The 22,481-nt window shown below is 44.3% G+C and overlaps 1 long non-coding RNA gene across 3 annotated transcripts in view; it reads right to left on the bottom strand.

The window, feature by feature from the left end:
* Window positions 1-1,332: 1,332 nt before the first annotated feature.
* The window catches only part of LOC111844378 (uncharacterized), a 104,900-nt gene continuing 83,751 nt past the window's right edge, over window positions 1,333-22,481 (bottom strand). The window contains exons 6-8 of one of the 3 annotated variants that reach the window (XR_011993117.1): window positions 9,594-9,669; window positions 1,687-1,847; window positions 1,333-1,451 (exon numbers count right to left, since the gene is read on the bottom strand). This is a non-coding gene — a long non-coding RNA (uncharacterized lncRNA). Of the gene's footprint in view, window positions 1,848-9,593; window positions 9,670-22,481 lie in introns of all 3 variants that reach the window. The other 2 variants (XR_002838372.2, XR_011993118.1) reach the window with 2 other exon arrangements.

The following is a 22,481-nucleotide window of genomic DNA, read 5'->3' on the forward strand; positions in this document are numbered from 1 at the left end:
CTATGACTGGCTCATCTGACAGAGACACTTGGTCTTTTAGATATCCCTCCTCGATAGCTGATGTCGAGATCAAAATCTTAATGACACATTTCTCCGCTTTCATAGTAAATATGTCTCCCATATGATGAGCTGCAGGAAATTATAAGGCAGATGATTGTATGCAGATATGCAGAGAGAATTTCCGCGTCCTTTTCAAGTCGTTTCTTTGTTCAAAAAATAATTTTGAATCGGAGCCTTTAAATACTATGATCAAATTAAAGCCACTGTTAAATCCCCATTTCTTCCCTGGAGGTGAAGGGAAATACAGATTTTTATTTTCTTTATTTTGCAAGCAGCTTCAGAGGTGGTAGGGAAATCTGTGAATGTCCTTAAGTTAGTACTTTGCCATGAAGAGTGAGAGGGACCTTGGATGCGATGTATCCGGTGCGGGGTTTATGAGGAAGGCTGAAGAGCAGATTAGTTCCGTATTTAGGTCACAAGCATGAGCACAGGGCCTCAAAGACGAGTCAGACGCAGATGAGAAATAAGCACGCAGCGGAGAGAATGCTGCGGCACCAGCCTTCCGTCGGCCTTTGTGTTCATGCTGTCGGAGTTTTAGAAAAAGGAGGATTTGGCAACTAAACAATACCTTCAGCAAAAAAAAAAAAAAAAAAAAAAAAAAAACCCTGATCCTGATTCACTGTGTCTATACTTCTGAGGCTTTTGCACTCTGTGTATTGTATATCAGCATGCACACTCTTTTAGAGAGTGTATGAATTTGCTCGTTGACACTTTGCCAGGCCAGGAAATAAGTTTTGAGATCTCGGATCAAAGCGGGACGTCATCGTCTGTTTCATCGCGCAGCAGCCCCTAATTTTGGCAGAGGATTTGATGTCTCACGCCATCTAAACTGTGATTACAGAAGGAATGGGGCTTGTCGTCTCAAATCAGACTGCTCTTAAGTCCTCCCTTTGAATTGATCTTTGTGATTACTGGTCTTCAAATGCTCCCTTTTAAAGTTACATGAACTGTCTTATTGGGAGAATGATACATTGTTTAATACTAGAGAATGTAATTGCAAACTATGTAATTACAAATGTGCTTAATGAGTTGGGGGTGGGGGGGGGTGAGCAAGCTTATACAGATTGAAAGTGATTGCCTATTTCCAGGTTAAGTAAGTACAGCAGTACTTTAATTTAACAGAAAGATAATTAACAAACAATGTCTTGTTGTACTATGGCAAAATCAATGGCGATTAAAATTAACACTGTTTTCTTCAGTTATGCTGAAAGTTTGGCTTGTTGTGCATTCAGGTGTAGGAAATGACGTCTTTAACAGCGAAGCCAATAAAGATTACTGGGCAACAGACATTTTATTGTCAGATGCATCCTGAAATCAAACGTCTGTGACTGGAGCTTTGATCAGGGAGGTGTCAGCGTTCACCCTGGCTGAGTGGAGTCCTGCACCCAAACCTGAAACCAAAGCTGTCAGTTTGCAAGCAGTGTCACAATGAAAATACTATTTAATATGCACATAACAAGCGGTATTTCTTACACAACAGGGATAAGTCAAAAAGATGCAAGTTTACAGTTTTATTTGTCACATATGCAAACGTACACTGTACATCTTTGTAATGAAATGCTATTTAAAAACAGAGAAATGTGTTTCTATGGCAGTTTGCATGGAACGTCAGTGCTGGTGCGATACCTGTCCCCCATCTCATTTTACACGCCCAGCGCAAAGTGACAATGCGAGAGTCACCCATCTTCAGCTTCTCCCCACGGCCGCCGGCTGCCACACCGCTCCCCCCTCACTTTCTCACTCACGCCCTAAGCTTCAGGCTGGCTGCTGCTCCACACAGATCCGCCCTGGATGATAAATTAGAAGGAATAGCAGAGGAAACGGCACTTCAGAGGACCAGTCTGCATGCCGCTCCAATGTATTATGCAAAAATACTGCTGATCTTGCCCAGTCGAAGTCAGACGAGACAAGAAAGGGAATTAGGTAAGAAGGACACAAAAAGAAAAGCCAATGAAGAATAACTGGGAGAATGTTTACAGGTCAACAAAGTGAATGGTATCTCGATTTCTCGAAATATCTGTGAAGAAACTTATCTGAGATACAGCAGCTATTTTATTCCACGGGAAGAATCACCCCGTCAGTGTGATTTAGGTTTGAACATCTTCCCCAACCTGCTTACTTGCATGGCAAGGGGCTCCAGCTGAAACCTGATGCTGAGTATGTTGAGTATTAGCCAAGACTGGCATGCTTGCTGGAGCTGGTTCCTGCGGCTGAAAGAGACTTCCTGCAGATCCTGACACCTCCCCCACACCATGTCTCCAACACCAGCAACCATCGCAAATTAATTTATTTAAGACTTTGCTGCAATGGAAAGACTGCAATATGCCTTTGCCTTGGAAAGATCTGTGTTTTGCTGAATGTGCCTCTGAAAGCTTAAACTGAGAATGAAAGACGGACGTTTAGTGTAACTACGAACACGCAAAGTAAATATTTCATTAATTCCATAAGCGAATGTTTTATGGATAACAGAAAAAAGCCTCTGGTAATGTGATAGCTACTTATAAATTATAACAGAATCTTTAGAAATGAGAGTTCCATAATAGACCATGCAGAATGACACAGAAATGCTGGATCAACTGATAAAATGTGGTTTATCAATTAAACATTATTGAAGGAGAAAACAATTTTTTTTTAAGTTTTAAAAGGGGGGCAGTGGTGGCCTAATAGGGAAACGTGGTTGTGATCGAAAGGTTGCTGGTTCAAATCCCCGACCAGCAAGTTACCACCCCCAAACACTGCTCCCCAGGTGCTAAATAATAGCTGCTCACTGCTATGTAACGTATGGGTTAAATGCAGTGGACGCATTTCGTTGTTGTGCACTGTATGACAACTAATCACTTCACATAACATATATATATATATAACTGGAATATTCTCTCTGTTATAGGACATGCAGCAGGAATGTAGCATGAAGGCAATAACAGACAACTGCTAGTGTCTATGCAGAAACGGAATGATTTGATACATAAAACCGCCCACTGCCACTGTTTGTGTGTAGACCCTGCTTCTCTCTGCATGCTGCTACCCAGATGTTGGTGATCTACCCCTGAAACCACAAAGGCACGGAGGATACAGATAAGCACTCGCTCGTTGTTTCGGATCTGCCATTTTGCAGAAGTGGCTAGAGAAACAGGGGAGTTACTGGGCGCCACAAAACTGACACATACACACCGATAAGCCATAACATTAAAATAAAAGTAAAAAATAGTGTAGGCCCTCCTCGTGCCCCCAAGACAGTTCTGACCCGTTGAGGCATGGACGCCACTAGACCCCTGAAGGTGCCCTGTGGTATCTGGCACCAAGACATTAGCAGCAGATCCTTTAAGTCCTGTAAGCTGAGAGATGGGACCTCCATGGATCGGACTTGTTTATCCAGCACATCCCAGAGATGCTCGATCGGATTGAGATCTGGGGTATTTGGAGGCCAAGTCAACACCTTGAACTCTTTCATGTTCCTCAAACCATTGAAGAACATTCTGCTGAAAGAGGCCACTGCTATCGGAGAATAATATTGTTACGAATGGGGTGTACTTGGTCTGTAACAATGTTTAGGTAAGTGATACATGTCCAAGTAGCATCCACATGAATGCCAGGACCCAAGGATTCCCAGAAGAACATCACCCAAGGCATCACACTGCTTTCTGTTGTGCATCCTGATGCCATCTTTTCTCCAAGTAAACGATGCACACGCACCCAAACCAACGGGATCAGTCGCATACATGCAAACATTACAGCCCATTGCTCCATGGTCCAGCCCATTGTAAGCTGCAATGCACTGTTTGTTCTGGCACCTTTCTAAAATAGACAGCAAAACTTTTTCAGCAATTTGTGCTACAGTAGCTATATTGTGGGATAGAACCACACAGGCTAGCTTTTGCTCACCATGCAATCAGTGAGCCTTGGGCACCCATGACCCCGTTTCCAGTTCACCAGTTGGCTTTCCTTGGACCACTTTTGATGGGTACTGACCACTGCATACCTTGGATATGTTCTGACCCAGTCGTCTAGCCATCACAATTTGGCCCTTGTCATAGTCGCTCTGATCCTTACACCCATTTTTCTTGCTTCCAACACATCAACTTCAAGAACTGACTGTTCACTGGCCTAAGGTGCCATTGAAATGAGATAATCGATGTTGCTCACTTCACCTGTCATTGGGTTTTAATGTTCTGGCTGATCGCCATAATTTATATTAGATGATTGATGTGATCAGTACAATAACTTATAAATATATAGCTGTATCAGTATTTTTCCATGGCGACTGAATTATAATCATTGCTTTCTTGCTCTTGTTTAATAAGATGGTGCGCCTGGTGGGGTTGTGAGTTTTTGCAGCACTTCTCTTTCCAAGTGATATCGTACCCTGATTACCATTAAAGTTCACACCTAGAAAATGTCAATTTTATACATCTACATAGATCGCACGTATATATACCGATCAGCTATACCATTAAAACCACCTACCTGATATTGTGTAGGTCCTTCTCAAGCCACCAAAACCCAAAACAGCTCTAACCTGTCGATGCATGGACTCCAGGAGACTGAAGGTATCCTGTGGTATCTGGCACCAAGACGTTAGGAGCAGATCCTTTGAGTTATGCAAATTGCATGGTGGAGCCTCCATGGATTGGACTTCTTTGTCCAGCACATCCCACAAAGGCTTGATTGGACTAACATCTGGAGAATCAAGTCAACACCTTGAACTGTTCTTCATGTTCCTCAAACCCTTTCTGAACCATGTGCTGCTGAGAGAGGCCATTGCCATTGGAGAATACCGTTGCCATGAAGGGGTGTTCTTGGTCTGCAACAATGTTTAGGTGGGGGATCCCTGTCAAAGTAACATCCACATGAATACCAGGAGCCAAGGTTTCCCAGCAGAACATCGATAGCCTTTGTTCCCCACATGCATCAGTGAGCCTTGGACACCCATGAGCCCATTGCCAATTCACCAGTTGGCCTTCCTTGGACCACTTGTGGTGAGTACTGACCACTGTATACTGGGAACACCCCACAAGACCTGCCATTTTGGAGATGTTCTGATCGTGTGGCCTAGCCATCACAATTTGGTCCTTGTCAAAGTCGCTCAGATCACTTGCCCATTTTTCCTGCTTCCAACAGATCAGCTTCAAGAACTGAATGTTCACTTGCCTAAGGTGCCATTGCAATGACATAATCGATGTTACTCACTTCACCTGTCAGCTGTTTTAATCTTATGGCTGATTGGTGTATAAATATGTTATACAATATGGGCAAAAGTATGTACTAATTAGATAAACTGCCAAAATTAAGCCAGACCAATTGATAACACAAGTATATTATTTTATACAGCTCAATGGTTTCGGGCACTCTGTCGCACCATTTCATAGATATCCCACGTTTCTTTTGCATATAGTAGCACACAGTATTTTTACCTGTACATTATGCCGACTGCATACATTTTGAAGTCAGCACATATTTAAAATCATCTTAAGCAAGAATTGCATTAGTAAACCATTTTTGGAAGCGTTTCCTGTCATCCCACATTTACATGCATTTACCTGACATAAAAATATGTTTTTTTTTTTTCGCAAGTTCACGCAGCTTTTTCATTGAATGCGCGATGTGCTAATTAAAAAGGCTCTGATTTGGTGGAGCATAGTAAGCTCACTGAGGCACAGTAAAGGTAGCAAATTGCAGCTTAATTATATCTATCAGTTCAGGTAAATCACACTGAAGTGTCAACAGAATTACTTCACAAACTTTTGAAAAGGCTTGTCATCGATGACTTGGTGTAGCCTCTCATCCAGCTTGACTTACTGGGCGCTGGGAAAACGTTTAATTTCCCCCGTAATGTAAACCATGCCCAATATTTAATACTGTCGCCAGTTAGCCTTTTTCCATTTAATGGCTTTTAAGTGTGACTTTGGGGACTGTTGTGCTATTACTTGGTTATAAATATTCATGATCTGCTCAACACATCGGTAGGTTCAGTCCTCTCTGTAGGACAGCTGCATATTGAAATAGTTAAGCTACCAAATGTACCCAGGGTTTACGTGGAAAAAGTCAGATGATTATGAGTACGAAAATTATGTTTGCAACTCTCTTTAATCAAGTTTAAAAATGAAGCAGACAGTCCGCAATTTCATACTGACTGACATGTTTTGGGTGAAAATGGCACCTGTTTAATGTATTATTGTTATTTTGTTAGCCAAATAAACACAGTTACCTCTTGATCTTTTTTTTTTGTTTGTTTTTTTGCTTGGTGATTTGTAGAGATAAAAGTGGGAAATAAAGCGGTGCCACTTTACAATGAAACTACCCCTATAAAGCATTTATGAACGGTTTATAATGCGTTTATTAATTACGTTGTTACACTTTGTAAATCATTATTAGACCATTTTAAACAAGTTATAACCGCTTTTTGTTTTATTAATGAGTTATTACCATTTATATGTGGCAAAAGGGAGCCTTACTGTAAAGGAGTACCACTGTAGCTTTTAAGCAGAAGAAATCACTGAAGTGGTTCTTTAATTTGCAGTCTGAGCCGTTGGAAAGGGGCTTGGATGGGGAGAGACGAATATGACACATTAGTGAAATAAAGCGAGTGACACCACTGCTTGAATAGCGACATAATGAGAAGGCAAAGAGCCTGTGATCCCTCAGCCGTTCCGGCGCGGCGGCTGCCGTCTGCGTCTCCCGCGATTAGAACTGGCATCTAAATCGCATCTCGCACTTAATCGCTTGCCAGGTTCCCTCCGGTGTATCGGAGAACGATTAGCCCCAAGCGTTATAAATCATATTGCATACTGAGCTATAAACGGAGCAGGAACTGTCGCGTGTCACCAGTCAGATTTCCTTCAGTTTTTTAGGATGACCTGAAGGGTTTTCACGCTCCACTGCTGGCGAGAGGTGCACCGCGGGGGTCAGCTCTCTGCTGTAGACTGGTTCATCAGCGGCAGAACTGACCGGGATGTAGGCGGTACTGGTGAACAGGACAAATTCATCCTATTGACTGGAGTTAACCAAACACCATTATGCTGGACAGGTAATTCATTATAAAACTCATTGTTATTCATGAGGGCAGAAGTAAGCCTTTGCACCTAACATGTGTGCACTTAAAAGCCTGGGACAGTCTCCAGCGCTGCACCTCTGAACACAGTACTTAGTCTGACTCACTTAACATCAGGAAATTAGCTACAACCAGCTGTGTAACCTGTAAAATGCGGGCAAGATAAATACCTCGAAATACAATTGCCTGTTTAGCAAGTATCCATCCATCCATTCCAATTCCATAATTACTCACCCAAAACAGAGAATGCAGTGGTGCTTAGCAGCTCAATGATGTAAAAGAGAATTACAAACATCCTCCTCAATGTTGTGGAACAGCCCAGATAGGTTTTCAGCTATTTAATTCATTCACCAACACAAAACGTGTGGCGACATCTTTGGCTCCACCAACCCTGACGTGGACGGCAAGGAAATGTTTTTTGAAGCCATTTTTAAGTTTATTTACTTAGCTCATGAAGCAGCAAGTGGCGTCACTGAACCACTGAACACAACAAAGACATCCATGTCCTACAAACTACGACTGCCTGGAAGACTGTTCTGTTGATCTGTGACATGTTCTGTTGATCTGGATTCAGCAAAGGTCTGGCTGGCTTGTAGATGTGCTGTGTGGCTCAGCAGGTTAGGACACTGTGGCTGTGATCAGAAGGTTGCTAGTTCAAAGCCCAAGGTCAGCATGCTGATTTGGGCCCTAGAGCAAGGCTCTTAACTACCAATTACTCCCGGGGACTGATTGACCCCCACCTTTTCAAAAAATGAACGTCGCTTGGGATAAAAGTGTCGCTAAATAAATAAAATGTAAATATAGTCGTCTGGCTTGTGCTGAAGCTATCGGGAATCATGAGGATGGTGATGTCATGTTTAAACCTCGGTATGTGGCAAGAAGACATCGGAAGCGATAGAATGTCTATTGTACCATAGAATGGCTGGTGTTATCGTTTTAAAAAGGTCGGGCCCTTTTACAATCACTGAGATATTTCCCACCAAGAGAGGAAAAGAGCAATATCTCTAAACTATTAAGGAGTTAATTGCTATTATATTCATTACAATATGCAAATCAGAACATAATGGAAAAAGTCAATATTTCAAAGACACCGTGGGCCTTTCTGCTAAAAAACACTGATCGCAGTATCAGTTAATTAGCAACTGAACAAGCTAAGTAATTAGCAACATGCAAATTGTATTTAATATGAGTCTATTTAGCCCCCCTGCATACATGACAGGGGCTAAATTGCAAAAAATCCCAGTGCATAAATGGAAATAAACCTTTGCGTCTGATCTTCTCGTGTTCATAGGAATGCCAGTCAATTAAGTTAATCTACTAATATGTAAATGTTAGTAGGTCAAGCCTTGCATTGTGTGCTCGTCCAGGGCACCTCTGCCTTCAGAAATGCCCCGAACGCTGTCTGTAATCTCCATTTATAGGTCTCGCTCTTTCTCTTATATATTTTAGTTTTCTCCAGCCTGACAATGAAAACTCGAGTCCTGCTTTCTGAGTCATTCAGCAGTATCTCAAAACTGAAGCTAACTTATTAGATTGGCAGGGAAGATGGGGCAGGGAAGATGGGTGAAACCCCCCCCCCCCCCCCCCCCCCAGCTGTGTTTGAGGATCAGGCCTCAAAAAATCAGAGCTAAACACGAGGCGTAGCTTTCGGGGGGCAGATAAAGACCACAAGTCTACAGAACCCACTAACGGGATCAGTCGCATACATGCAAACATTACAATGTTTTGATTGTGCGTGTGTATGTATATGTATACGTTTATATGTGCCCTGCAGCCACAGGACCCTGTGCAGGGCGGGGAGTTTGTCTTTCATGGCATCTCTTCAGTAGTGTCGAGATGCTGTCAGGAAGCACTTAGCCGCTCTCTGGCAAAGCCACATCTGGAAACTTCAAACCCAGTGAAGCTGGTTTCTGTGCCGTTCTGAAATGAAGCCAATTTTACGTATGTTCGTATTGTTTTTTTGGGGTGCAGATCTTCCCCTCCAATTTCTGTACCGACTCACCGACTCGAGTTACAAATCCTTTTTAGGATTTAACAAAGGGTGATTTTACACAGTGAAAATGTAGCGATACAAAAGCAAAAACTCAGGGCTGGGAAGAATATTCAGGAAGTAGCAGCTGAAAACACGATAGAGGATTATAATGAAGGGGGCACAAGGCATCTAAGCCAGAAAAGCCAACAAACGAAACTGGCATTGAAAGTAAATAGAAGCTTGTGACGTTTTTAACATGTTTGAAGAATCTCAGGTCACTTATCATTCATCTCTGCAGCCTTTAAGCGGTGAGACCAAGGTAGGCTACTGCCTAAAGATGGTTCAGTGTTTAGAAATCTATTCTGAAGATGTGCAGAACCAGAGGAAGTTGATGTTGTCGAAACAGCCTAGATGCGAAGGTGTTCAAAATAGATTTTTTTCACGTGTAACAGCACATAAGACTCAAAGAGGAAGCTTATACATTATCACTTACAATGTTGCCTTAAATATTACCTGTGAAGTGATCCCTCCCAGAGTGTCTCCTCCTTGCCTAGTGCATCCTGGGATATGTGTCCCATTTACTATGACCCTGTATTAGAAGAAGGGTGGACAAACATTACCTGTAAAGCGTTTGGTTGAATTTCTGAAGAACAAAATCAAAAAAACATAACAATCAAACACACATTTATCACTGTGACATTATCATATAGTTAAAAAAGGAGAAAAACAAAAGTCATTAGTATATAGGTGTCAGATGTGACTGTTGGTGCAATTTCTCAGGTGTACGTTCATCCATCATGCTTGAAAAAGTGGAGTGCGATAATTTGCATGCATAAGCTGGTTTTATCATTATTGTACTTGCACGTTAATTCAATTTGCATGTTAATGAAAACTATGCACGTTTTACTCCAATTCGTTAGGAAAAAAATGCTTATTTAAAAGCTGGACAAGTGCTCCAGGCTTTGTTACTTATTAGAGCACAAATTAAGAACAGACCAAAAAAGGTGTAATGGAGTTTGAAATGATATGCATGCATATTCATACAAGATCAACATTTGGAAAAATAAACGTCCTAGATATAGATACCCTCTGGTCTTTCATTTTGCATGTTTTATGCAGCGTGCACACGTTTGCCCAAAAGGCAGGAGGTGAAGGTGCATAGGCTTCACCTCTTGCAGAAATAATGCAACTGAAGGGGAATCTCTTGCATTGAAGTGCAGATGGATATAGATTCTCATGCAAAAGATACATCGATATGAATCGATCCTAAATATGAATTAGGCATTTCAGTGGTTTAAAGGTTACACTTTTATTAGGGTTATGCTGTCGCTTTAAAGAATAATTTCTAAACTAATCTAAACAAATCTACTAGTTAGCTTTTATTGGTTAGGCATCCAGACGGGTGCTGTTAACTCCTTAGCCTCTTCATTTGTTTATTTGTCCCTTTATTTAAGTTTTGTCAGGTTTGCAGTAGATCAGAAATATTTGAAGGTGCTGGTGATGTGTAAAGCAGGCCCTGTGCGAGTGCGAGAGTAGGGCCGCCACCCCCTGACTGGACGGACGCCATGGGCCCCAGGGCCGACGGCAGGCTGAACTAAAGCCGTTCCCCTGCAGGTTCGGGTTCGAGCCAGGCTGGCTCATGCTGGCTACAGCGCATTACACACTAAAGAAAAGAAAAGAAAAAACTCACTCTGCAGCCACCTGTGGCAGCACACAGGAAAGCCGTTTACCTCCCCCCCACCTCGCTCTGAATATCTCCCGTCTTCCGGTCCTCCCCGCCCAGCGAGGACGCAGCGATAACACACCATGCCACACCACACGCCGCGGCCTGTCCTTCAACCGTTCCGGACTCTTACAGCTTGAACCAAACAAATGTGAAAAAGCCTCACATAGCACAGTCAGCCAGCAAACGGTCTAAAAGTCATTTTACCATTTTCGTTTTATTTAGCAGATGCTTTTATCCAAAGCAGGTGTCAGACAGTCCCTGGAACAGCTGGAGGTTAAGGGCCTCGCTCAGTGGTCCGGTGGTGACATCACTCTGCCAACCCTGGGATGTGATCCGGCAACCTTCCGATCACGGTGTCCTAACCCAGTGAGCCACACACCTCCCCCAAATTATAACACCAATTTCCACAGCACAAATTAATAACATTTTAACTGCCTTTCTGCCTTAGCTACTCCCAGCCTCCGTCCAACGTGGAATTAATGCATGGCTGTACCATATTTATTTTGAACGTAACCACATGACAAATAATAATAATAATAATAATAATAAAAATAAATCAGCACACACAATGTACTGTATCACTAAGTGAACTGCCACATCTTTCCATTAGGGGCAGCAGAATGCCACAGATAGGCTCTGCTTAATCAGAAGCGTTTTTATTTAGCTCTGATTAAGCGCAGAAGATTAATTGGATCTCAACTCCCACTCACAGCCAAAGGTACACACATACTCAATTAAAAATAATTTATACTAAGTAATGCAGGCAGAAATTTCCTATTAAAATATCTTGGATTTTCATTTTTATCAGCAGGTATTATCTAAATTACAAAAAAACAACTATATTGTTTTTTTTCCCTTTATTATCTGGTCTAGGTTTTTTTAAAAAAAAAACAAAGTGGACTGTTTAGTATATACACTCAAAAAACAATTTAGTATATATTAAAAAATAAAACATGTAGTTTAGATGAAAATATTAATAATGAGGGCAATATTTCTCTAGGTCCCACACAGTCGGCTCAGATTTCACGCACAAACAGCTCCCGCTTCCTGTCTGACTTCCCAGCTCCCACAAGACCGGCCCGATAAGACCGCTTGTTGTCTGGACGGCCCCCCGATCATAGGTGAGGCTGAACCAGGGACGAGCGGGTACAGCTTGCCACACACGGCCAGAGCAGGCTCAGTCAAGGACACAGCGCCGGGATCGATGCCAGCCGGTCACCCGAGGCAGCGCTGCAGCAGGGAACGTTCTGGAAGCAGTTCTGAAGGAAAACTCCCCTTGAAGAGGGACGGCTTTGTGCGCTTAACCCTTCGAGGAGGCCGGTGTGGCTGTAGGTGTTAGTGTCTCCTGGCAAGGGAGGTATGGTCTGTCTGCGGATTATTAAGTGGTGTAGCTGAGGGTGGGGGGGGGGAGTCATCAGCATTTTAGGTTGTACTCTCTCTTACATCAGGTACTGAAAACTATAAATTCATTGATAAATTTAGCCCAGTTGCTATGGCGACCGCTTTCACACTTGTTTTCCCCCCTCAATTAATGATCGGTGTAGCCGGGGGCGCTTTACTGCACGGGCTCACCCGGGCAGAAGCCCAGGGGCCCCCACTGAAAAGGGGCCTCAACTAACCTTATTTAAGAAAATTAACCCCACGCCCAACCATTGTTACTGTCACCTTCCCGGTGGGCAACTACAGCACCAGAGGAAATCACAGGCCTCAAGCTCAGACAGCCCAGGGGTCTCGGACCACGCTGACGTGCCTCAGAGAGGAGCGATTCCCATCGGACATTCCTTCGCATGCTAACCTTTAACGATTCAAAAAAGGGACACCCTATTTGGGTAGCCGACTTACAGGGGGTATACAGAGTCTTTGTAACATTTCAACAACTATTTGTTCAAAATTCAACAATTCATATAACACTGGTTGAGTGAGTAGTGAAATTCAGTTACATTATTCTAGAAATATGTCGGTATGTTGAATCGTTACATATACTCTATAAACTGTACGTTCTGTTAAACGTCTACAAACAGAGAATGAGCTGAACTGGGAAATCTCAACAAAGTTGTTGGAACGTCACAAACACCCTGTTAACCCCCCTGTAGGCGGACTATCCAAATAAAGCGTTATCAAATAAAAACATTTAGCTAGGGAAACAAATTTTTCATTGTCATCTCCGGTACAAAGAGTGCTGAATGTTTGCAGACGTTTGCCGAGATGTTTACTCACATATTCACCGGCATTTATGCGAAGAATGCGAACGCCAGTGCTCGGGGGGGCCGGGGGTCTGACAAACAGCTTTGAGGCGAGGGAATCCCCCAGCCTGACTGGTCATTCGCTCCCAAGCCATTAATGTACTGTATGGTTTATTGCCTAGTGAGAGCTGTGACCAGCGCATCAGTTATCAGTGATTGGTAGCATTTCTGTCGTACCCAGAGCCTCTGTTACATCACTAGGTTTGAAAATAAATGGCAAACACACCTGGCACTTGTTATCTCATACATATATATATATATATATATATATATATATATATATATCATACATATATATCATACATGTGTGTGTATAAAGGTTTTCCTTTTTTATTGTTTGTCAGAAATATGCACACGCACATTCATACAATTGCTGGCATGTTATTACTGATTTTTTATGGCTTGGAGTATATGAACAGATAAATAAATAAATAGACAAACAAACGAACATAAATAACTTTGAATGATTAGAGGGGAGGGACCTGCCTGCAGACGCAAGTGCTGCGTCAGCCTCCGAATGGAGAAATTTTACATTGCGTCTTACATCTTGCGTGTTTCATTGAAAATCTTTGACTGCAAAACAAACAGCTATGTGAAAATTTACTAAGGACAGGGGCAGCGACTAAGGCCGTTTTGGCCGAAAGCCATTAGCATCTGTAATTGCTGCATCTGTGCTGATCTGGGATCTGATCATTGACTTCCATCAGACCCTGCTTGTCGCTGAGCAGCGCACTTTGGTGACAGTACCCTGTGAGGTGGGTGGGATAGGCGTTCATCCCTGCGATGGTTAATTGCCTGGCCTCTAGCTAGCCATCTCCCTTTCCCTGTGAGTAAGAGGGAGCCCCCACCACTGACCCGGCCAGGGCCCCACCTGACTTCAAAGAGCGCGGAGAACGAGAGTGACACAGGGGGCGCTGTGCACAGACAGCGGTCTAGACGGCCAAATTTGAAACCGTTCATTTGAATTTCAAATGTGCTGCGATGTTAAAAGAGGGGGGGTGTTTCCCCTTTCATCCCACAAAGGGGGGGTGGGGGGTGGAGGAGGTGTGCCTATGACATATTGGCAGGCAAACAGGCAGAAGGAGCGTACCGTCTGTCCCTCTTTGTCAGATGCCAACGAGGACCGAAGAACGTCGGCCGATCTTCACAAAAAAGCCGACGGGGTCTCCTGCGCCACGCTAACGTTTATCGGGGGTTTTCCCAGCATTTCAACTAATTATTAATTCGGTTAATTAATTAACTGCTATGAAAAATCGCAATTACCCTCTCTCGCTCCAGTGCTAGTGAACACATAAATATATCTGAGAGCAGAAAAATGCATGACTAAAAAACCCACGGGTGAATTACCGCTTACAGACAAGCGTGCACTTATACGCAGCCGCTTTCGTTGTTTGTTTTGGGTTTCTCTGCTCTTGTAAATCATGCATGTTTTTTATTAGGAAAAAGAGACAGCTGAAAATGTGCAAGAGTGCATTTCATGCAAAGGAGCACTGCGGGATTCGGATTGCGCGCTCTCAGGAACACGCAGTAACAGCACAAAACCTTTGCAAACCCTAGATATAATAAAAGAATTCGTAATTAAAAAATACCAATTTCCGAAAGTCAAATGTTTTTTAAAACTAAAAAAAGACATTTTATTTTTACATCAGAGTAAATCCATCAGCTAATTTATATTCTATTTATATTCTAAGAAAGCTTATAGAATTAATAAAACTGGTCTAAATGTGGAGAGAGGAAACGGCACTGAAAGACGGGTAAATGGATTTCCTTTCTAATACGTACTTTTTATAATGGTTTTGACTGAGGATCATTATGCCTGAAAGGAAGAGCGATCCACCCAAATCAGAGCACAGTGGGGTACGAACGGGAAGCCCGACGTGACGCTCTTGGGTTTCATTATACGGAACGGCTGTCTTTCTGGAGGTGTCTTTCCCAGTGCCTGAAAAGACCCCGTTTGATAGTCAAACTCCCGTAAGAGCCTATATAAAACAAATAGAGTGTGTGTCAGTGGTTTTATACTGATTGATGCATTCACAGTGCCATTGTGCAGGGCTGTGGAAGGAGATGATGTCATCGAGAAATCGGCAGGCCATTATGCGAGAGTGGGACCCCATTCTGGCGGTTTGAAACACGGAATATCTCAGTTTTCCTTTCCTCCTTCCTTTGAAACTTGCGCCCCCCCCCCCCCCCCCCCCCAAGCCCATGCTGACTTCTAAACACCATTAATCTGGGCTTCATACAGCTCCAGTGATAAAAGACTCAGGACAGAGTGCAAATCCAGTAAGACGGCAATCCCTGACGAGTCACGCAACGCAGCGTTTTGATGGACCCCAATTATAAGGGTGATGACCTTGTATTTAGCCTTTGCTGACTACGGCCTGCGTTGACAGGCTTCCGGTTTCCGTTAGAGCCTTTTTCGATTTCCCGACCTGCTCTCTGCATTTTCATAGTCAGAGTTATGTTTATGTTTTGTCAAAAGTTCAGGAATGAGCGTGTGTTATGGGGCACATAGAGGGAATGCCCAATGGTGTCCAAGCTTTACTCGCACGACTACGAGAGCAGCTACATTGTATTTTTGTATATCCCATCATGCTCTCTGTTTATAAAACACATATAGAGATGAGGGCGCAGCTTGGAGTCTGAGTGCAGGGACAGCTATCCATCCAGCGCAGAGACGAGGCTACTCTGATGAGCACGGGATTCGAACCTGCGACCTTCTGGTCGCAGGCAGAGAGACCTAACTGGCTGAGTCACACACCACCCCCACATGTAAGTACTAGCATGCATCGTGAAAGGTAGACTTGTTAAATATACATGGTTCCATAGTAGAGGAACATGAGGATGTACGTTTTGACATGTAATTCCATGTCTCTCAATGCATCTGAGCCCCTGTGTCAGTGCTGGACAGCCAGGGGATAAGAAACAGCCACGGCCTATTTGAAAACTACACGCCTGCCTGATGAGGCTTTTTTTATTATTATTTGTAATGTCAGTAAATAAGGAGACATTGGACTGCTGTCATGTGACAACCAGAGCATTCAAATCCATTCTGTCTCCTGAAACAGACATTTTAAAGTATGATAGAGGGGAGACTGGTGATTGTGGACTCAAGAGTAGGACTGTCATGTTAATGTCCATTCATCCTCTCACCACTTATCAGTCTGGGTCACGAGTTGTTAGGTTAATGTCTTCAGATTAGCTGGATAACCATATTCTTCTATTGGTGTTTAGTTACCGGCACATAAATCAGGCATAATTTAAAGTACAACTTCAGACGATAGTGATGACATCTCGTAGGATGTGCTTCAAAATGACAATAAGAGGCCTTTAAAAACCAGCGGCGAGTGGCATGAATCGTGTTCTGTCTGTAATCAGCTGCCTTAACCCACTTCCCACTGGTTAGATTATTGGTTCCGGTTGGGTTCAACTGGGTCGTGATTGTCAGTGTGACTCCACCCGTCTTGGGTTTCAAAGCCTCATTTCATCTAACTCTATTTTAAAGCATCAGGAACCCAACAAATCAGATTTCTAATCATTTATTCCGCTCATTACCCACTTTACCTGCATATCCGTATTATATAAAAGTCACAAGTGAATAATAGATGCTCTTTGCCTCCTACTAAAACAGTCAAACAGTCCCCATATATCGCACCCGAACACATAAAAGAACAGAAATTCAGCCTATTGCAGCCAACCGGAGAAATAGAAATGATTTTACTCCACTACAGTAAATGTGTCGATTATGGGATGTAGCACATAGCAGTGATTCCTGGGACTTCACCTCGAAAACGGTTCAAAAAAACAAGGACAAAATAAAGGTCCCAGGCACATCGGAGCGTAGCTAATTACAAAGTACATAAAAACAAACTTTGATCGTAATTCTTCTGTGCACTCTGGACAAGGAATAACAGTTACCCTGAAGAGCAACTCGGCCCTCTCCTGAAGCACATGTTCAGTGACGTCTGTGGATGAGCTGGCGTGTCACGGCGTCATGCCGCATGCTTGCTGGACGGGAGGCACCCGACCGAACGCGCCCGCGTCTGGGTGACCTCATCATCCCTTTTCTTTGACGGTAAAATGATAGCCCATGACTTGGGTCGCATGCTCGGTGTTGGGTGTAGACGAAAGCGATTCTTTAGCCTGCCTGTGACGTGCCAGATGCATTCGGGACTGAGCCGACTTGTGAGGTCACAGGGTGGATGTGAGATCTGCCGCAAGGAGTAGGTTGGACCGGCATCACAACATGGAGTCGACATCCCAGTAGGTGGCGGACTAAGAAGCTAGAATATAAACTAGGGGTGAAACACACAGATAGATAGCCAAAAGAATTTGATATACCTCCCCGCCTTGACTGTTGGCTCCTCTGGTTCTAGCCGACTGACCCGATTTTTTAACCACCTCCTACCCCCCCACCTCTGTTAGTCCAGTCTGGGCCAACTGGGTTTCATTAACTGAGCAGCCCAGTGGGCATAGCGCTGGTGATCAATCACTACGGAAAGGCAAGTGATCGCCCCAAACCCCTGCCCCACCATGGCACGGTGCCCCCCCCCCCACGGAGTTAGGAAGATGAAACAGTTTTTGAGAACCCCCAAAACCTTCTAAGAAGGGAACTCCGCTACGTCCACGGAATTTTTCCGTCATCCGTGGACATAATTAATTAGACTGGCAAAGCGACTGAAAACGTCATATATAATTAGTAATAATTTGTAAGTTTGGTTTCAGATCGGAGTGAAATAAAACCTGCAAAATCATATGTTGTATTAACATAAATTGCTAGCAGTGAAGTTTAAATAGGCGGTTGCAGATTGAAATATACGCAGCTCGTGATCCTCCTCTGTGATCATTGGTAGAAGTTATATTTTTATATTTTGATTGCATGTTAAGTTTTGGCTAATTCTGTTCACTTAAGCATGTGAGGCCTGATATTAAAAGTGGAATTAGCTTGTGTAATTGTGCCGATGCACATGGTGGTGTCATTATTCTGTTAAATAACTTTTAAAAAAAGCAGTATGGTCCTTAAATATTCCCTAGATGGTGAAGTACATTCAGCAGTTCTGCTCCAATCCTCTCCAAGCCACCTGAGATGCCACCATTCAGTACGCCATGGCCCCGAGCTTTTTAAGGATGTGGACCTGCCGGCCTGGCTGGCGTTACCATCCCCAGCAGAGAATGGTAACGCCGTCGTTTTACCTTTGAAGAGAGCCGGGGTTTCAGCATTCAGCATCCTGATATTTAAATGTGAAAGATCCGATTTCCCAATTCGGTTCTTCACATTAGCTAATCAGCTACATCAGTGTTTCCCAACCCGGTCCTTGGGGATCCCCAAACAGTCCACGTTTTTGCTCTCTTTGGCAGGGAGCTGGGAGGGAGCAAAAACATGGACCGGGTTGGGAAACACTGAGCTACATGACGCACAATTCAGTTTCCCATGCCATTCGTTTATATACGACCATGCCAGACATAGTTCTCTGTGCAGCACAAAACATTAGACTAAATCATTTATAATGCATATTTACAAGTACTCGGGGAGGGAAGATATATGCCCTACGTGTAAATATACTTCTGTTGGCTAATTCTGTTGTGACTGGGCCCTGCCTAACAGCAGCAACCTCATAAACGACTAGGCAGGTCCCAGACAAATATATTTAGTATATGACTGCAATGCTGACAGGCTGGCAAATTTAGCAAACGGCAAAGTGTGCTGTTCCGCGTGTTTACAGGCCCCATGATTCAGCCTGCTGTGAGTGACAGTGACGTGGCCTTCCCCCCCGCAGCCGGCCACAGCCTCGGCCCTCCGTACCGACCACAGGCTGGAAGGTAACTCCCGGCGTAAATCTGCGCTCTCCTGTTGGATTCCATCTTCGAGACGTCTTCGGGTCATTTTGGGTCACACCTGGAATGTCACAATTCCTGTACAAATCATGTCATCTGTGGGTTATGTGCTTTTTTTCCTTTTGTTTCATGATCACCCCCACCCCCCCGAAAGACCCATCTACATTCCAGCGAAGCTGATCCCCTGACCATGGACATTTGCCACATGATACTACATAACTGAGCACATGACCTTGGCATTGTTGAGGCGTTGGGGGGGGGGGGGGCAACAGGAGCTGGGAGGAGCTCCGAAAGGATTATCCAGCAGACATGCAACTCCCCCCGCCATGAACATCGCCGTACCACAATCATAGTGCTCCTCACTTCACTCTTCTGCATGGATGTACACACTCGCCTTCACGGTCTACACATGATAGGGGAGAAACCTAATGTTAAATGACAGATAAAGATCGTTGTGACAGATGTTTCCAGAAAAACTCGGTAAATACAGGCCGGGCCTGCATGTGTTTCACATTACTGGGCCAGTTCGCACGAGAGTGAAGGAGTATGGTCCTTGGAGCGGAGGGAAGAACTTTAAGAAGATTTCACTGCTCCTCTGACGGTCCTATACGTACTGCCTTCGCTTATACGCAAACTGAGGTTATATGCCGCCGAGGACTAGGAGGGAAATAGCCGGCCCATCTATTCCCGCCATTTTCACTCTGGCGAGACGTGACCCAGTGAAGGGGTTCTGAGCGTGGCCCGGCCTGGCCCAGCTGTGGCCCCTCCGCGATTACCCAGCAGCCTGTGGGCCCTCCGCGTGGCCCCTCCGCGTGGCCCCAGGGGGCGATCTGCACTGGTTCAGTAATGGGGTTTGTAGTGGTTCCGGCCAGCTGCTGTGGTCCGCCTTCTCGGGGGCCACCCACCTCAGCGCTGCCTCCGCGCTTCCCGCAGCAGAGGCCGTGACGCTGGGGGGCCCTGGGGGTGAGGGCAGGAAACCGGAGACGGGGGCTCTGCGGCCACAAAGTGCAGGAGTTTCTCAACCCTGCGTGACGACTCTGAAAGATTGCTTTGGTAGTAATCCCTGGGCGGTCTCCAAACTCTACTTTAGTAAACGTGCTTTTACGTGGGCCTTTGTACTCCTTGACAGTGACACCTTTCAGTCTGCGCCTGGAACCACAAAGATGGCGTTTCGCTAATATAATGCCGGGGTGTTTCTCAATACCAAGAACGCAAAGATCGTACTTGTGGCCCTGGCAAGACTAGTCTTGCAAACTTGCGTCCCTGGAACGAACTTGGGGCGCAATGAATCGGGGGATTGGTCTCGTTTGGCGAGGATACAACTAAGGTATCCTTGATATTTAGGGTGGGGCAAGACCAACATCTGGGGATTTTTACTGTCCTCTGTACTTCTGTTCTTAGTATTGGAACTGGTCTTTGGCAATGGACAATGATGTAAATCAGGTACACGAGAACACAAGTTAGGTGAAGCACGCACATTGAGAAATGCCCCTGGCTTACCTTAAAAAGCTATGACCTACTTTGAATTGCATTTGAGTTGTTTGAATGATGCTGTATAAATAAAGTTTGATTGACTGACTGATTGATACTGTGACCTACTCTCATTTTTACAACATGTGACTCGCAAACATTTGCCAATTGGCTCTTGATGGCTGAACGACCTCTCTCAACTCCTGCTTTGTATTAGTGCACTGTAGGTTCTACAGGACTGTGCCCCCCCCCCCCCCAAAGAGGAGCTATAGTGCTGACACAGGGAAAAGGGGCTTTCCAAAATCTTCTTTAACCCAACCGAGGCCTCCATTCTGGTTTAACGAACGCACGCGTCCTTTAAGGACAGAGAAACGTTTGAAGATCCAAACGCAAAGAGCTGACAGCTTTCACAAAGCAAATGTGAATGCGGGGTGGGGGATTTGCTCCAGTTTTTCTTACAGAAAGTATGATGAAGACCACATGTCCTTCCTGGATGTGCTATAAATAACATACGCATGTTTGTTTGAAGTCACATATGGACAACTTATGTGACGTCCAACGTAGAACCTTCCATCCCAAGTGTACTGTCCCGAAATGCATTGTTCCGCCGTCCCGCACAGCCATTGGCTACACCGTCCCCAGCCAGGTAAGCGTGGGAACAAGCGCGTTTCGATCAGTTCGAATGACAAGTGATCGATCGCCGTGGCGATGGCTTTACTGCACCGCTGGGCGTCTTGCGTGACCAGATGGCCTCCCTGCAATGTAGGAGCCCCCCTCATAGTCCCTGTGACCTCCAGCGACCTCTTGCAGGATTAAAAATCCAACTTCATTTACCAACCCACCCCTTCACTTCTCAACGGCCATCATCCATTTCAAAACTATTAAACAGGGGTGTCTGCATTACAGAAAATAATGCATAATGTTTAATTGTAGGTGGCGAGCAATTGGTGTACTTTCCAGTGACATCTCATTATGCCAGTCATATAAGACTGACTCTTTTCAGAGTCCTACAGGAAAAGAACATTTCAGTGGCAGCAGTGGGAAGAGGGGGGGATTTGAAATCATTGCAAATTAGCAGCGACGGGGGATGATTAAATTCCATCACAGACTGAAGTAATTAAACTAAGAGACGTGGGACGTTCAAAAGATATCACAGAGTTTCAGTAAGAGCTTGTGAGTCAGATCGGCCACTTGAAGCAGCTCGAGCAGAAGCCCACCCCTTACACACGAAGGCACATCACCCCCCACACATGACATCACCCCCCCCCACACACACACACACACTTTTTATAATCATGGGGTCAATAAGCACCTGAAAGCAGGCCCCTAATTTGGAGAGGCTCTCTCGTAAACAGCCGTCAGCGCCACTTCAAAAACATTTACATTTCCAATGGGTCCTGCTCCCTTCCTATGTGCCGTAACCCATAAGGCTCAGGTCTGTGACACATCTCATCCCCCCACCCAGTCTGGGGGGGGGTTCAAAGGAAATCCCTCCAATGAAGAGGTGGCGTGGCCCACTAAATAATATAATACATGTAACATTTACAGGCGATAGATCATGTAACGAATGTTTACATTTAGCTATGACAAAACAGGGTTTTCAAACAAACATACTTTAATAATATTTTTTTAATGTTTGTTGAACACCTGTAATCTTCGATAAACATAAATAGATCACTTTGGGAAAGACTTGCAGAGTGTATTTTAAAAGCATTCATGTGTTTTACATTGAAATTACCGGTGAAAGTGTGTGTGTGTGTGTATGTGTGTGTGTGTGTGTGTGTGTGTGTGTGCGTGGATTAGATTTATATTACTTTTTGGGGACCAACTGTCCCCGAAAATGTAATAACAACCTGTTTTTTTGTGGGGTCTCCACAAAGATTTGTGCCTGCAATCAAAAAAGTGAAAATGCCAAAAGTCTCAGATTTTGGTTACTTATGGTTACGGTTAAGGTTGGGTAGGGTTAAGATCGTCATGTTAGGGTAAGAGTTTTCCACATATCAATGAAGGGATAGTCCCCACAAAGATATAATCCGGGGTGCACATAACTGGTACACTGGTACCCGTGTGTGTGTGTATGTGTGTGTGTGTGTGTGTGTGGTTATGTATATACTGCGTTGTAGGAACCTG

Source organism: Paramormyrops kingsleyae, chromosome 9 (genome assembly GCF_048594095.1).
Source record: "Paramormyrops kingsleyae isolate MSU_618 chromosome 9, PKINGS_0.4, whole genome shotgun sequence".
Classification (NCBI taxonomy): domain Eukaryota; kingdom Metazoa; phylum Chordata; class Actinopteri; order Osteoglossiformes; family Mormyridae; genus Paramormyrops; species Paramormyrops kingsleyae.